This window comes from Strigops habroptila, chromosome 2 (genome assembly GCF_004027225.2).
Source record: "Strigops habroptila isolate Jane chromosome 2, bStrHab1.2.pri, whole genome shotgun sequence".
NCBI lineage: Eukaryota > Metazoa > Chordata > Aves > Psittaciformes > Psittacidae > Strigops > Strigops habroptila.
The window spans coordinates 102,479,867-102,493,614 of NC_044278.2; positions in this window are offsets into that span (position 1 = coordinate 102,479,867).

Sequence of the window (13,748 nt, forward strand, 5' to 3'; positions counted from 1 at the left end):
CATTTTTTGAGACGGGTCAATGCCCATTTTTGGGATCCTTTTCTTTATCTGAGTACCGTGTTAAAACTTTTTGCAGATGTGAGCTATTCAGGAGCAGCCTGCGGCTGCATGCAGAGATGGGGAAAAGAAGAAAAGGCCTTCCTATTTTGTGATTGCCATAGTAACTCAAACATTGCCAGGGTGTTTGTCGGTTTGGTAGGGCACAGCCAGGGAATTTTATTTCCTGTGCAATCAAGCCCTCTACTGGAGATCATGGCTTGTATGACACAGGGTTACAGAGAGGACAGTGGGCTTGTTAGGCCTGGGATTAAGCATTTTGCTTTAAAATAATACCCATTTGTATCCATTTTGTTCAACATAACAACAGCTGCTGGCCTTGGGATGACAGGCTTGCCTTTTTAACCGGAGTCTGGTATGACATTTATGAATGAGGCAGACTCCATTCATTTTCACTTTGAATTCACATTGCTTATTTTTGGTTGTTTGACTCTTTTTTGTTGCTAAAGCATGTGGTTATACTCAACATTGTTCCTGCAATTATATTCATGGTTTATGACAGGGTAAAATCCAGCTTTATTTGGGGCGTCAAATTATCATTTTCATCTGGGGGCAAACGGGTTAAAAAAGAAAGGAGAAAGAAGCAAAGAAAACATCTGAGGTCAGTATAGTGGAAACTTTTTATTAGATTAATATATAGAGATGGAGAAAGACACTTTCAGGCATACGAGCTTTTCTTCAAGCCTGAAACAAGAGCCACAGACTTCAGGTTGAGAAGGCTTCCGTCTCCCTTCTGGGTCAGAAGAAGGACTTGCTGCTCCAGGAGTTTCCCATGTTTCCAGGCTGTGGCAAATAACTGCTCCCTGCAAAATGTGCTTTGTGTGCACCCACCCCAGGCCATCCTTTAGCCATGGCTGCTGCTACTCCAAAGCACCTCAGCTTTCACCTGACCATGGCTTGACTGAGTGGCAATGGCTCTGCTGTCCTCGGCTCCTGATCATCTTCTGCAATAGGGCCCAGCAGAGGACTGGAGACAGATGCGCTGATGCAGGCGTGAGAAGGGAAGTAACAGCTTATAGAGAGGCTCCTTCAGTCTATCAGTTTCAAAGAGAGTTCAATTTTCTGCTTCTCCATGGTCATGCCTGCTGATAACCTTAGTGAAAGGACTGACTCGGGCAAGCAATAATGATGAGGATGAGGGACAAACTTCATCCCTTCATCCCTCATCCCCCCATAAAGAGCCTATTGTATTGCTTTGCATTTTTAACTTGAAGCAAGTAAAAAAGTGAGTCCCACGTTGAACCTGGCAGCAAGAAGCATGGTCCTGGGTAGCAAGAGGAGCTCTGCAGCTCATGGCTTTGGGCCTGATGAGTGTCAAGCAAGCACAGGACATTCCTGTTTCAGTCAGGCAGCAATTGCACTCCTGCCTGAGATAACACAAAGGAGCAAGGCCAGCATGAATCACACCTAGGGCTGCAGTTTGCTACCATAGCTCTGAGAATGGAAGATCATTGGCCCTCCTTCCCCATCCCCATCCTCACACAGCCAGTCCTGAGGCCAGGGCTGTCCTGGAGTCTCCAAGGAACTCAGGACACAGGCATAAGTCCCATGTTCCCACCAGCTCCCCTCCTGACTTTCCTGCTCCTGCAGTAGGACTTTGAGAGACCCCCAGAACTACTTTGATGAAACAATCCAATCTAGGACTCCACATTCACTGGGGACATCCAGGTCCATTTAAATACTAGCCAAAGTACTTAAAATCTGGTACATTTGGAAGGCTGTAAGGGAAGTCTCACTTCTATAAAGCCTGAGGTAGAATTTGGCTTTTCTTCTTCCTGTGGTATTTCCTAGAGAAGACAGTCACCCTGATCTCTCTCCCACACTGAAGCTCATACTATGAGCTTCCCCAGCCCAGGAGAGCAGCACGGAGCAGCGTGGTGCAGGTGACCTCCTGTAGTGCCTCGCAGCTGCCTGGAGAAGCAGCAAGATGGGGTGGGAGCAAGGAGAGTGCTCCTGGCAACAGAGGCACAGCAAAGACCTGGAGCTCAGTATCAGATCCTGCCTGAAGGACAAAAGCTGCCTCACGCAGCATCAGGTCATTAAAAAAGCTCCCTCCCTCCCTCTCTCTCTTCCCCTGCCCTCAAGGTCCAAACTCTTCATTCCTAAGTCATAAGAGAGGTTTCAAGTTAGACAGGAATGGAAAGCTTCCTTTAGTGCTGGTGACTGAGGGAACAAAGAGAAGAACCACTTTGATGATACCAGAGGGGCTTTGGTCTGCCTTAGACACATGAACTGCTGGGAAATGCTTAATTCGTCATGCACTCCACCTTATAAACCTGGCATTTGTGTAAACCAGACCTGCCTCAACCCTGTGTCCTAATACCTTCAGGGTCCAGCTCCTGGCTTGCCAGTGACATGTAGGAAAAGCCAATAAAGAATGCAGTTATCTTTCTATCAACTTTGGAAATAAAATAAAATAATTTGCTTTCATACAGACAATACTCAAAACCATCATTAACTAAACCTGGTGGTTCAAAGAGGGATTTTTGCTGCAAGTAATATGCTGTTAATCAATTTGGAGTCTGGTTTGTTTTGCTTTTTCATGCCATAGTGGATTCACAGCTGTGGTATTGGTGGGCAATGTCCCATATTGCCACATGGATTCAGCCTTAGCCAGGCTGGAGTGCAATGACAGCCATGAACCATTTGAGCTGTTTGACCACGGAAAGCCTGCACAGAGCTGGTGTAGCCCACCAATTGACAACAGCCTCTGCAGTTACTTACTCAGCCAAGCCCCAGGAAAGGCAGCACCCTGTGCCGAGGGAGCTCACCAGCTCACCCCATGGCCCTGCCATGCTCCTCTCAGGCACTTGCAAGTCACACTCTAAGAAGCAGAATGGAGTTTGGGATCACTGGCCACACTGAGTTCATAGATAACACACTGCAAAAATCTCCTTGGTCACATTTACTGAAGATCAGCCTTTTTTCCCTCTCTGAAATAAATGAATTAAGCTGATGCGGAATGAAGAGAAAAGAAAATCACATACATGAGAATGATGGAGTGGCTAGTCTTCTTAAGTCTCTATGATGTTCCACGAAGCACTTTTACTTTCAGATTGAAAAGGTTAAGATTAACATTCATCTATCATCTCCCTGAAACAAACAGAATTGTAGCCCATGACTGTTTCCCTGGTGGTATTTAAAAGGGGTGTAAATGTGGCACTGAGGGACATGGTTTAGTGGTGGACATGGTAGTGTTAGGTTTATGGTTGGACTCGATCATCTTAAAGGTCTTTTCCAACCTAAATGATTCTTTGATTCTGTGATTCTTTAAACATGGTTAAGGACCTTGATCCAGATCATTCAGGTCACAATACCTTAGGAGAAGCCTGAGCATGCAGGACTCATTAACCCATGGAAGATATTCCTCGAGGCCAGCTCTCCTCTGTGCTGCCCCCTCGCTGTGTGCACAGAGGTGGCAAAGCTAATGTGGGGACTTCTGAAGTGGTTGCACAACATGGGCACCTCTTCTGTATGTACTACACAGCTGGTGGGTGGCTCTGCACAAAGCTGTGTTGGGCTGGATTGCAGCAACCTTGCATCCCTTGCCCATTGCATGGGCTTGCTTGCTCAAGAACCAAATCACACGAATGTAGAAACTATATGCAACACAAAATATGGTTCAGATGTGAATCACATCCTCCTGCTCCATGCAAGAGCCCTATTGCCACGCACAGGCAGCTGGCTTGGAGCAGGCATGGCTGGTCACTCTGCTCTGGGACTGGATGGAGCAGCGGTCCATGACCTGCCTTTTCAGTGCCCACGGCCATGCAAAGCAATACTGGAACCAACTGTACCTAAGAGCATCACACACAATAAGGAAGAAGCATCTGGAAATACCACCAAGTTCACAAGTCTGTCTGAGGGCAGGAGCTCTCCATCCTGAAATCCTAATACTGCCCTGCAATCTCCAAAAGTCTCATATGCAACCCAGACTTTCCTTAATAACACAAAGCTGTCTATATCCTGCATTCTTGTGAATTCTCTCTCTACTTTGCCAATAAATCAGTTTTACCTTTTCATCTCTCTCTTCCTCTATCCCAAACATACAACCCTACTGGGAGAGCCACTATTTAGAAAATGAACTTCATCATGCTATCATAATTAACATTACTGTATTCTTTAAATTCTTCTCTGTTTCCACCACCAGGAATTATTCCTCTCCCCTTACAGCAGGTAAAAAACTTTAGGGGGTTGGCTTGCTTTTATGATGTCTATTGTCTACATACAGTGAAATCAGTCTTATTGTTATCAATAGAAGCTGCACCTATAATAAATCATCACAATATGATAATGTAATGTTATGATGCTCATTCATAACTCCTTGGAGATAATCAGAAGCCATCTGGACATGGCCCTGGACAACCAGTAGGTGACCCTACTTGAGGAGGAAGGTTGGCCCAGGTGACCTCCAGAGATGCCTTCCAACTTCAACCCCTCTGTAATGCTAAGTTGAATGCTGGCCATTAAAATATTGCTAAAATCTCACTGTGACATTGGTACACTACAGTAAACAGTTTTCAGAAAGTGAAGATAGCAAGAATCAATGAAGGATGTTGAGATTGAAGGATAAGAGTGACAATGAAACAGCTTAACTTCTAATTTTCACCAGCATGAGTTCACAGGAACTCTTCTGGTGTCTATGGATTTGCACAGATGTAAGAAGGAACCCGGACCAAGTCCTGTAGTTCTGTTATAAGGTGTTTTAAAGGTCAATCAATACAGCAATACACGAAAATCCATTGTTGTAGAAGACTTCGCTTGCAAGCCATATCACTTCTTGCCTACTTACTTTCAGAAGAATGTAATTTCAGCCTCCCCCCTAGGCACTTATTTTATAAGTTTTATATGCCCTATGGTTTGGCGGGATCGTCATCTTTCCTGTGAGTCATGATTCACTGGGCAACAGTGGGTGCTGGGCTCTGGCCTCACCCTTCTTACAGAGTAGGAATTGGGATGGTAGGGGTATACGTTTGCCTTTAGGTTAGAAATATTAAAACCCAGAGGGTGGTGGCCTTTGAAATAGGGAGGTAATATGTCTTTTATATCTATAAATTCTGAAATTTACTCTCCCAAATAAACTCCCAAATTTACTTACACAAAATACCTCCTCAGTTCCCAGAAACAAGTGTCAGGAAAATCTTATTAAAATAGTGCACCACATGCTGCAATCTGCTTCTAGGGAGAACACTGATGTGGCTCAGAGCTTGTCTTCAAGGTGTGCACTTCTAAAACGCCAGTGGAATCTCAATCTTCTTCACTACAGCTGTCATGTGAAAGTTATTACGTGACACCTAAAACACACAGATATACAGAGAAAATCAGTAGACTGCTATTTTGTCGTACAAATTTTGAGCTTAACAGAGCTTAGAAGTTACTTCCATATTTTTATTCTTTGCAGAGAGAAGGCTGCAGTGGGATTTAACTAAACCTCAGTACAATTCTTCACTGTGTTATTGCCTCACCAGGTACTTTAACATGATACAAATAAAAAAAGCCAAATAAAACCTGCAGCCAGCTCCTCCCCAGTAAGGTACACCGTGTACAGGTTTATTGCAGCTGCTGATGGAGAAAGATGCTCAGGCCAGATGCCTACCAGCACAGGAGAGCGGAGGAAAGAGCCTGTGCTAGCCATGGCATGTCTGTAGCTGGCTGTGGCCTGGGAAGGGTTAAACGCTTTGTGGTGAGGTGGGACAAACTTCACTTAAACTCAATTCTGTGGCCAGCCCGATTGTTTTGACACCTGCACTATGTGAGGGATGGCATGGTCTCCTTTGTGACACATAATGGCACATCTTCATTATTGTTCTAATACTCTGCAGAAAAAAAAAGGGAAAAAAAAATCCCTAATCTTTCTGTGGTGCCAGTGACTGTAACAATGCCGGGACGTTTTCTTTTCCTCCTTGCTCTCTCTTTCCCTTAACCCGCTATTGTTGCCATAGCCACGATGGTGCAGTACTGCTGGTTCGGGGAAGTTTCTGTACTGTACCGCCCTGAGCTTATTGTTTAAATCTTTATTATTCAACTGTTCTGAAGATTTACATTTTTAATGGCTCATTTATGTAATCCCATAAATAAAGTAGCAGAAAAGCATCCCACACAAATGAGTGAATTGGGGTTTGAAAAAAGCTGCTGAAGCAGGTCACTCAGGGTCTCAGCTGCGGGGCCTTGATTGGTATCAGCGATATAACCACTGTGGCAATGGACTTAAGACCACCCAGTCAGCCCCAAAATGGTGCATTACCAGGGAATAGTGGAATGGTGCTATAGTTCAATCTCCCCTATTTAGCAGGGAGCAGAGTTCTGCTGCAAAAACCATTTCAGGCTCAGACTCATTTACCTTATTGCTTTGACAGCTGCACCTCTCCCGCCGTAAAGTTTAGATGATTAGCTTTTCCCTCCTAGCAGCTGATGGCGATAGGTCTTTTTTTTTCTTAACCAGTATATTCCTGGGGCTGATAAATTCCCTCTAAAGAGGCTGTGAATTCAAGCACCTGCCCAAAGAATTTGTTTTACAAACTGAGCACTGAGATATGTTCTAACAATTCACTTTAAAGCTTCTCCCCAGTGTTACCCTTGCCAGCTCCCTCCCCACACACACAATCCTTCGGGAACTGTAAATCCTTGGAGAAGGGTGAGTGCCTCCGTAGCTGCAGCCATGCTTATGGAAGTTGGGGAAGATACTCTGTTTCCGGTCAGTTCTCACCCTTCAAAGTTGGTTTTTCGTTGTTAACTCCAAGAGCAGCCCCTTTGCCATGGTGCATCTCAGGGACTCTGTCTTGGGACATCCACCGCATCTCCCAAAGGCATCCTGCTCCTGAGGACAGGTACCAGCGGCCAGCCGTGTGCCCCACACCTTGTACCCACTACTCCACTAAGCCAGAAACCCACCTAACCCCGGTCTTGTCTCTCTGGGTCAGTGCCACCCTGGCATGGCATTGCCTCCGCCAAGCTAGTGTCGCCCAGAGCACCGGCAGCTTGCCTGGGGCTGCCCTGCTTTAGAGGCTGCAGCCAGACAGATGTGAGCTGGCAGCGCCAGGCTGGGGGACTCCACAGACACAACTGTGAAGAGCTGGTCCTCAGCACGAGCCCTCATCACCCGGACTGCTTGGGGCTTCATGGGCACTTGGGCCTCAGCAAGATGGGGTAGCTGGGGCAGAGGGGCAAGTGGTGCTGTTTGAAAAAGGAACACAGGACTGGCTGCTCCTTCTCCTCACCCCCAGGAGGTCTTCTGGGGATCCCAGTTAGAGCAGCACATTTGGAGAACAGTTTGCCCTCCTATAAAATGGGAAGTGGATGCAGCTGCAGAGCGGGAGCTTGGTGACGGCACAAGCCGAGACCCCAGCATTGTGAACGCCTACCCTGGGAGCCAGCAGTGGCTCGTCCCTGCCAGTTCCCACCTCCCAGATGGTGCTGACAGGTAGCAAGGGCAACAGCCTTTCGCCGCCACAAGACAGCCAGGATAGGTCCTCACAGCGCTGCTCCCATGCACCTTCCCTTATCTTGGAGAGCTGTGGCAGCACACGGCCACGGAGGCAGCCCCATCCGTCCTTCCCAGCTCTTCCAAGGCTGCCAGGACAAGCTCTGGCCAAGGCACCAGTTGACAGAGACAATAACCATGCAGTCATAACCAAAATGATGCAACCTGCAGCCATAACCCAAACTGTGATCCGCTGTTACCGAGACACATGGATGCTGCCTTCTCCGTGCACACATATTTTAAGTGCAAAGGAACAACGCATTTCCCCTAATTGAAAAGCAAACAGCTTTTTATGGGGGTACATCAGCATGAAGCTCTGCCAGCAGATACACTGCAGCAGTGCACAGACGAGGGGTAGCTGGACAATAGCCCTTCCTCAGTTTACCTGCTGGATCTCGTTCTGCCCGGCTGCATGGAGTGGAGTCAAAGGAAGCTGCTCGGAGGCAGGGAGCAGGCAGCAAAACAAAGGCAGGGAGAATACCAGCCAGCCCAAAGGAACAGTGGGGAAGCTGGTAATTGGGCCGTGTGTGTTTGGCTTTCGCCAGGCTAGCAGGTTTGTTTTTCCCAGGCTGGAGCCTACGCTGAAAGAGACACGAAATTATTAAAGACCTAACCTAGAAAGGAGAAAAAAGGAGAAAAAGTTGGCAGCAGCGGCTGGAGGTGAATCTCAAGTAATGAGAGCACGGTGGGGGCTCTCTGCTCCCCCCCGAGGGTGGAGGTGCCTGGGAAATCATTTTCAACGGGCAAAGAAAAATGAAGTATAAGTAAAATCCATTCCTGTGGACGTTTATTGCTAGTTTAACTCATTTCTCAGACAGCGGGGAGCCTCCCGGGCAGGATGTGATAGGTCCTGCTATGGAAAGGTAGAGCTGTGGCTTCCTGGTCCCTTTGTTGTTGCAAGAAGATTCCCGCAAGGATCCAAGCCCAAATGGGACCCACTGGCGAGGCAGAGCCAGAGCCGCTCTCGGAAGGGATTCCCCCATGGTGGGGCTGATCTTCGGTCCTTTCACCAGGCTGGCATTGCAAGGAGCTGTACGTCTGCCTGTAGGTCTGTAGTGCTTCTTGCAGGCAGGATGTACACAGGGCAGACCAAAAGCTGCGGTAGTGCAGCACTGAGCTGAGCTGCTTCCCCCTGCTCTGCCCAAACACACTGCTAATGCCAGGTGTTAGCGTGGAGGACTGCCGTGTATTTGCAAAGCACACTACAGATATAAAATCTTCAATAAGGTAACCAACCATAAGGTTGGTGATAGGAGGGAAAACATTTGCAGCCCCTTTCCCTTTTAGTTCAGGGTGAACCTGTACCGAGTGTCATGGTCTTCATCTGCAAGATGGACAGGCAGTTGAGGGCTGTGGAAAGCAGTACCCAAATCATGAGTCGCAGGATAAAAATAGGACTGGTGGGAGCTGCTGGTGATCCCACATTGCTCTTCTGGCTTCAGTCCCCCTTTAACCTACATGTTAGTGCTCAATGAAGACAGAGTGAGGTGCTTAGCTGGGGCACCAGCTGACGGCAGCACAACTTCACTGATTCATACCAGATGATGGTACCACTGACATGGTACCAGCCACTTTCCTGGCAGACTATGCTTTCTCCCCTCGATCTATTTAATGAGAACAGTCTCAGGTGTTTGATGCGAAGGAGGTCTTTGCAGCAGCCAGCACCTTGCTGGGGTCCTCAGGGAGGGAGATGCAGGGCCAGACCATGGGAAACTTCACCTGCCTCTCCTTGAGGCATCCCTCAGGTTAGTAAATCAAGACCAGGAGAGAAAGGAAATAAGTGTCAAACTCTTTTCTATACAAAACATTCCATCCTCCAAGGACTTGGCAAGTCCCTTTTCTGCATGGAAGGCTCAGAGGGACACTAATCACCCAGCAATAGCTGGATGAGCACTAGAAACTGAACCAGCAATGCCATGAAATCCCAGCCACATTACCTCTCTGCTGCTTTAGCAACACAGTGGATTACACTGAAGAGTGATGTTTTAATTTTAACTTTGCTTACCTTGCTTTTGGCTTTTGCTATTACTCTGGTGTCTGTTAACATGGTAGAGAGAGAAAACTGTATTTGCATATAATATACAGAATTAAGACAAAGCAATGGCTCACATAAAGTCCTGGTTTCCTTCATGCATTATACTCCTTTCTTAATATTCTTATTATTGAACTTAAGCGATGGCTCATTACCAGGAACGCTGTCACTGTTGTTCCTGATGGATTGCTGGCACTTTTCTCTCTCTGAGACATTTTGAATGACTAGCGTTGGGCAAACCTTCCCATCCTCATGGGATGTTTTAAAAGACACAGCCTTTCCTCTCCAGGAAAGGCTGGAGAACTCAGAAGACAGAGTCTCAAGCAGAATTTCCATCCGCATTTCCCAAAACCAGACTTTGGTTGTATTTACACAGGTGATATTAAGCTGTGTGCAATACTGCTCCTGTAGCACTTTCTGCAGTCTTTCCCCAGGAAAACACAGACAGCCTGGCTGGGCCATGGGCTTCATGGCCAGTAGAGGACCAGGGGCACACTTGGCAAGAGGGAGAAGTGAGATGACACCACTTCAGCTGCCAAATGCCCAAGCAAACACCAGGACACATTCCTGCACTCTCCCTTTCATACCATGATCCTACGTTCATGCTCCTCTTTCAGATCCCCCAAGCAGGACCTTTGCAGCGGCCAATCCACTGGATCTGCGACCACGCAGGCACAATCCAAGGAATGATCTCCACAAAGTGAACTTTACTAAACATACAATTTAAAAGGAATCAGTGGTTAAGTAGCTACAGCATGGGTTAGTTTTTCTTTATTATTCTAATTACTGCACGTTTGTGATGAGCGCCTGAGTCAACTCTACATAGTTCCAGGGCTTGTGCCTTTAGCCTTAAAGCTGACAAACATTAAGGATCTTTGCCATCTCACTACAGACCTGAGATGGGTCAGGACCGATGAGGGAGCAGGGAAGACTCTGATTGTGCTGCATCTGCCACCCAAGGGAACAGGAACTGTGTGCGATGGGGTAGCCATGGTTCCTCCTATCAAAGCCGAACCAGTGCGGGTGGGAGGGTGGCAGAGAGCAGCAGGATTTCCTTTTCACTTGCTAGCAAGAGTCTTCTTTGGCTCTCCAGATTGTACTTTCAGACTTAGAGTCTAATTAAAACCTCAATTACACTGGTTTTCTACTGCGGTCTAGACAGCCTTTTCTCAACCACACCATTAAAGATGCCATTGCCTTCACTTTCTGACAAAGTTTTGCTTTTTGCATTTGTGACTATCGTGTCATATCCTTGTAGCACTCTTTTTGTGACCATGTTCCAGCCTGTGATGACACTGAGATGGCAGAACATGAGTCTGTTTGTTTGCCATACTTAATACCTTAACAGTGCTTCACATGATGCAGAATGCCTGAAGTTATCAAAATGAGGCTGTGTTGTGATTTTCTTAAAGCATCCCTATGTATCTATGCTGGGTATTCCTACATCTCAAACCCCCATTCACAGAGAAGCTAAGTCCCAATTCTGCCGTGCTCACTGCCAAGACCGCAGCAGCCATGGCTTGTCCACATCCACAGTCAAAGCTCATGGCAGTGATACCCACCAGGTCTAGAGGCCACAGGGCTGCACAAGTCAGTGGGATCTTACCAAACATGGCCACATTAGGAAAAAAGCTGATGGCCATCTGCAGAGCTGCCAAGAGGACAGAAGGTGGGTAAGAAACACAACCTACAGTGCTTATGAGCATGCAAAACCTACTCTTTACGGGTATATCCAGGGAAATGAGAAAACCTACAAGGAAATTGTAGATAGGGAACTGAACTCTTTTCTAGAGACACCAGCATAAGAGGGGACTGTATCCCCTCTCCAGGGCACCACACCACTTCTCACACAATGTTATTGCAGTCAGCCTTATGTGATTGCAATACAAAGGATATGGGATGGTCTCAGGAGTACTACACAGAACTCGCACCATTCCTTAGCCTGAACTATTTGGCTCACTGTTCCACCCGTAACACAAGGCTCAGCATTTTGGGTAGTGGTGAATATTGTATGAACAGCAATTTAGTGTAAAAATAGCATATTCTTGCTTTCCCTTAAAAACAACAACAACACAAAAAAAGTTGCATACAGATGGAGATTCAATGTTTTGAGATTCAACATAGAGGCACCCTTCTAGCCTGAGAGTTACTAAACCCACATTTGGTAAATTTAGAGTCTAAGCAATACTGAACCAATGTAAAATAAATAAGGAAGACACATCACAGTGTTCACTTGAGACTTTGAGAGGCTTCAAAATATTTGGCATAAAAGTATTTGATTTTTTTTTTCTGTTTTAAAGACCACTGTATCTGGAAATGACAGTGTGAATATATATAGTTTACAAATTTTTAAGGCTTTGTCTTTTTAATGGGAGCTATGCCTTCTGACATTTACTCTTGATTATTTCCTACTGTCACTAAAACAAAGAGTGCATATTAATGCAGACAAGAGTTTCATTCATAGATTGTAAGCTACAACAGGATTATTTGCAAGTGCAAAGATCACTCGCATGAATAAAGATCTGGTGGATCAGTGATTCTACTGATAAAATGAATAAAATCCTTCTCTAAACACAGTCCAAATATGTTTTCTTGCTACTTAACCAAGCAAGTCTACTTTTGTGTTGCTCCAGTCTAATTAACTGAAAGCACATAATTATTAATGAGAGCTCTGATAGGGCAGAAGAGGAAACATGCTCCTTGGTGATCAACTTGCAGCCACCACACAAAACCCAGTTCTGTTTGTGCAGGAAAAGCAACCCCCTCCTGCTACATTATTCCATTGATCCACAAACATTTACATCTCCTTTGTTAACTAGTTTGCTGTAGAAATTTCATAATCACTAAGGAACGCTCTTACAACTGCACCTCAGAAACCTTCTGTTTTAGACTGGATCAGTCTAAAAATCAGGGTCTACTTTTGCCTTTAGGTTGTGTTATACGTGATATCTGCTGGGCTTTTCTTGGATGTTCATGATTCATTGTAAATAATTCAAATTGGATTTACAAAAGAGGCTGTACAATGAATGCGAGAACTGCATGTTACTGTTATCACTGACAGTCAAAACCAATACAAGTATTTAATAAAGCCTAATCACAAAATGTTTTCTCCTCCTTTTTCATGTTGTTTTGTGATCTATATTCAGTATCAGGTTGATGAAAATGAACATCGTTGAGGATTTCTGTTCGATATAATAATAAAGTTTAATTAACAAGTTCTGGCTATGGCAACAGAATAGCCTCCCCTGAATAAACTGTTATCTGTACAATGCGCACTGAAAATAAACAAAGACAACATTAGTAGTTCACAGATAAACAAGAAACACCTTTGAAGTATCATTGCAGCAACATTAACATAAGGTGCATCCCCCCCAATGTGAGTAACTAGGTTGCAATGCACTACTATGGGAACCTGAGACCAAGAACACACTATTTATGCCTTTATTTACTTTAACGACTAGGCACCTTAACAAGTAACAAGTGTTCAGAGTCACAGCAGGCAAAAACATTTTGAAAAGTCACGTTCAAGCTTTAGTTTCAGGGTTTAACCCCTATCTGTAAGATACCTTATAAACGTGATGCTGGTGCTGCACAGTATGAACAACTGCAGACGTAACGCAAACCTGGATTTATGCACCCATTTTTTAATTAAAAATAGTGATCAGCAGGTGAACATTTGCCTTAAGAACAGTTAATGAGCAGCGGGTTGTTTTTATTATGTACACTTGTAAAATACAGAATCAATCAATGTAAGATAAGGAATTCACATATGTTCTCGAAGTCAGAAAAAAGCAGAATTAGATCTGAACCACTACTACCACCACTAATTAAGACAGGCTTTCTCCGGCTATCTGGTTTAGGTCATGTCAGATCCTCTAGTTAAGCAATTCTAGGATCTCTCTAGCAGCCATGCAGACTAATGTTGAAAGCGTACTCTACTCACTTTCCCTATCTGAAAGCCTGACTCAAATCAATGTAGAATCAACAGCAGCACTTACCCCTAAAGGGGTGTTTGAAGGCCTGAGTGTGGAAAGCCCTCAGGACATTGTATTATCACAAGCCAAACCAGCAAGAATTCATGGGGATTTGTTGTGGAATACCTCCAGTCCTGATCCTGACCAATGGTGAGATGAACTCTGCTGCAAAGCCACATCTATCCTGCTACTGCAGCAGAGCCCA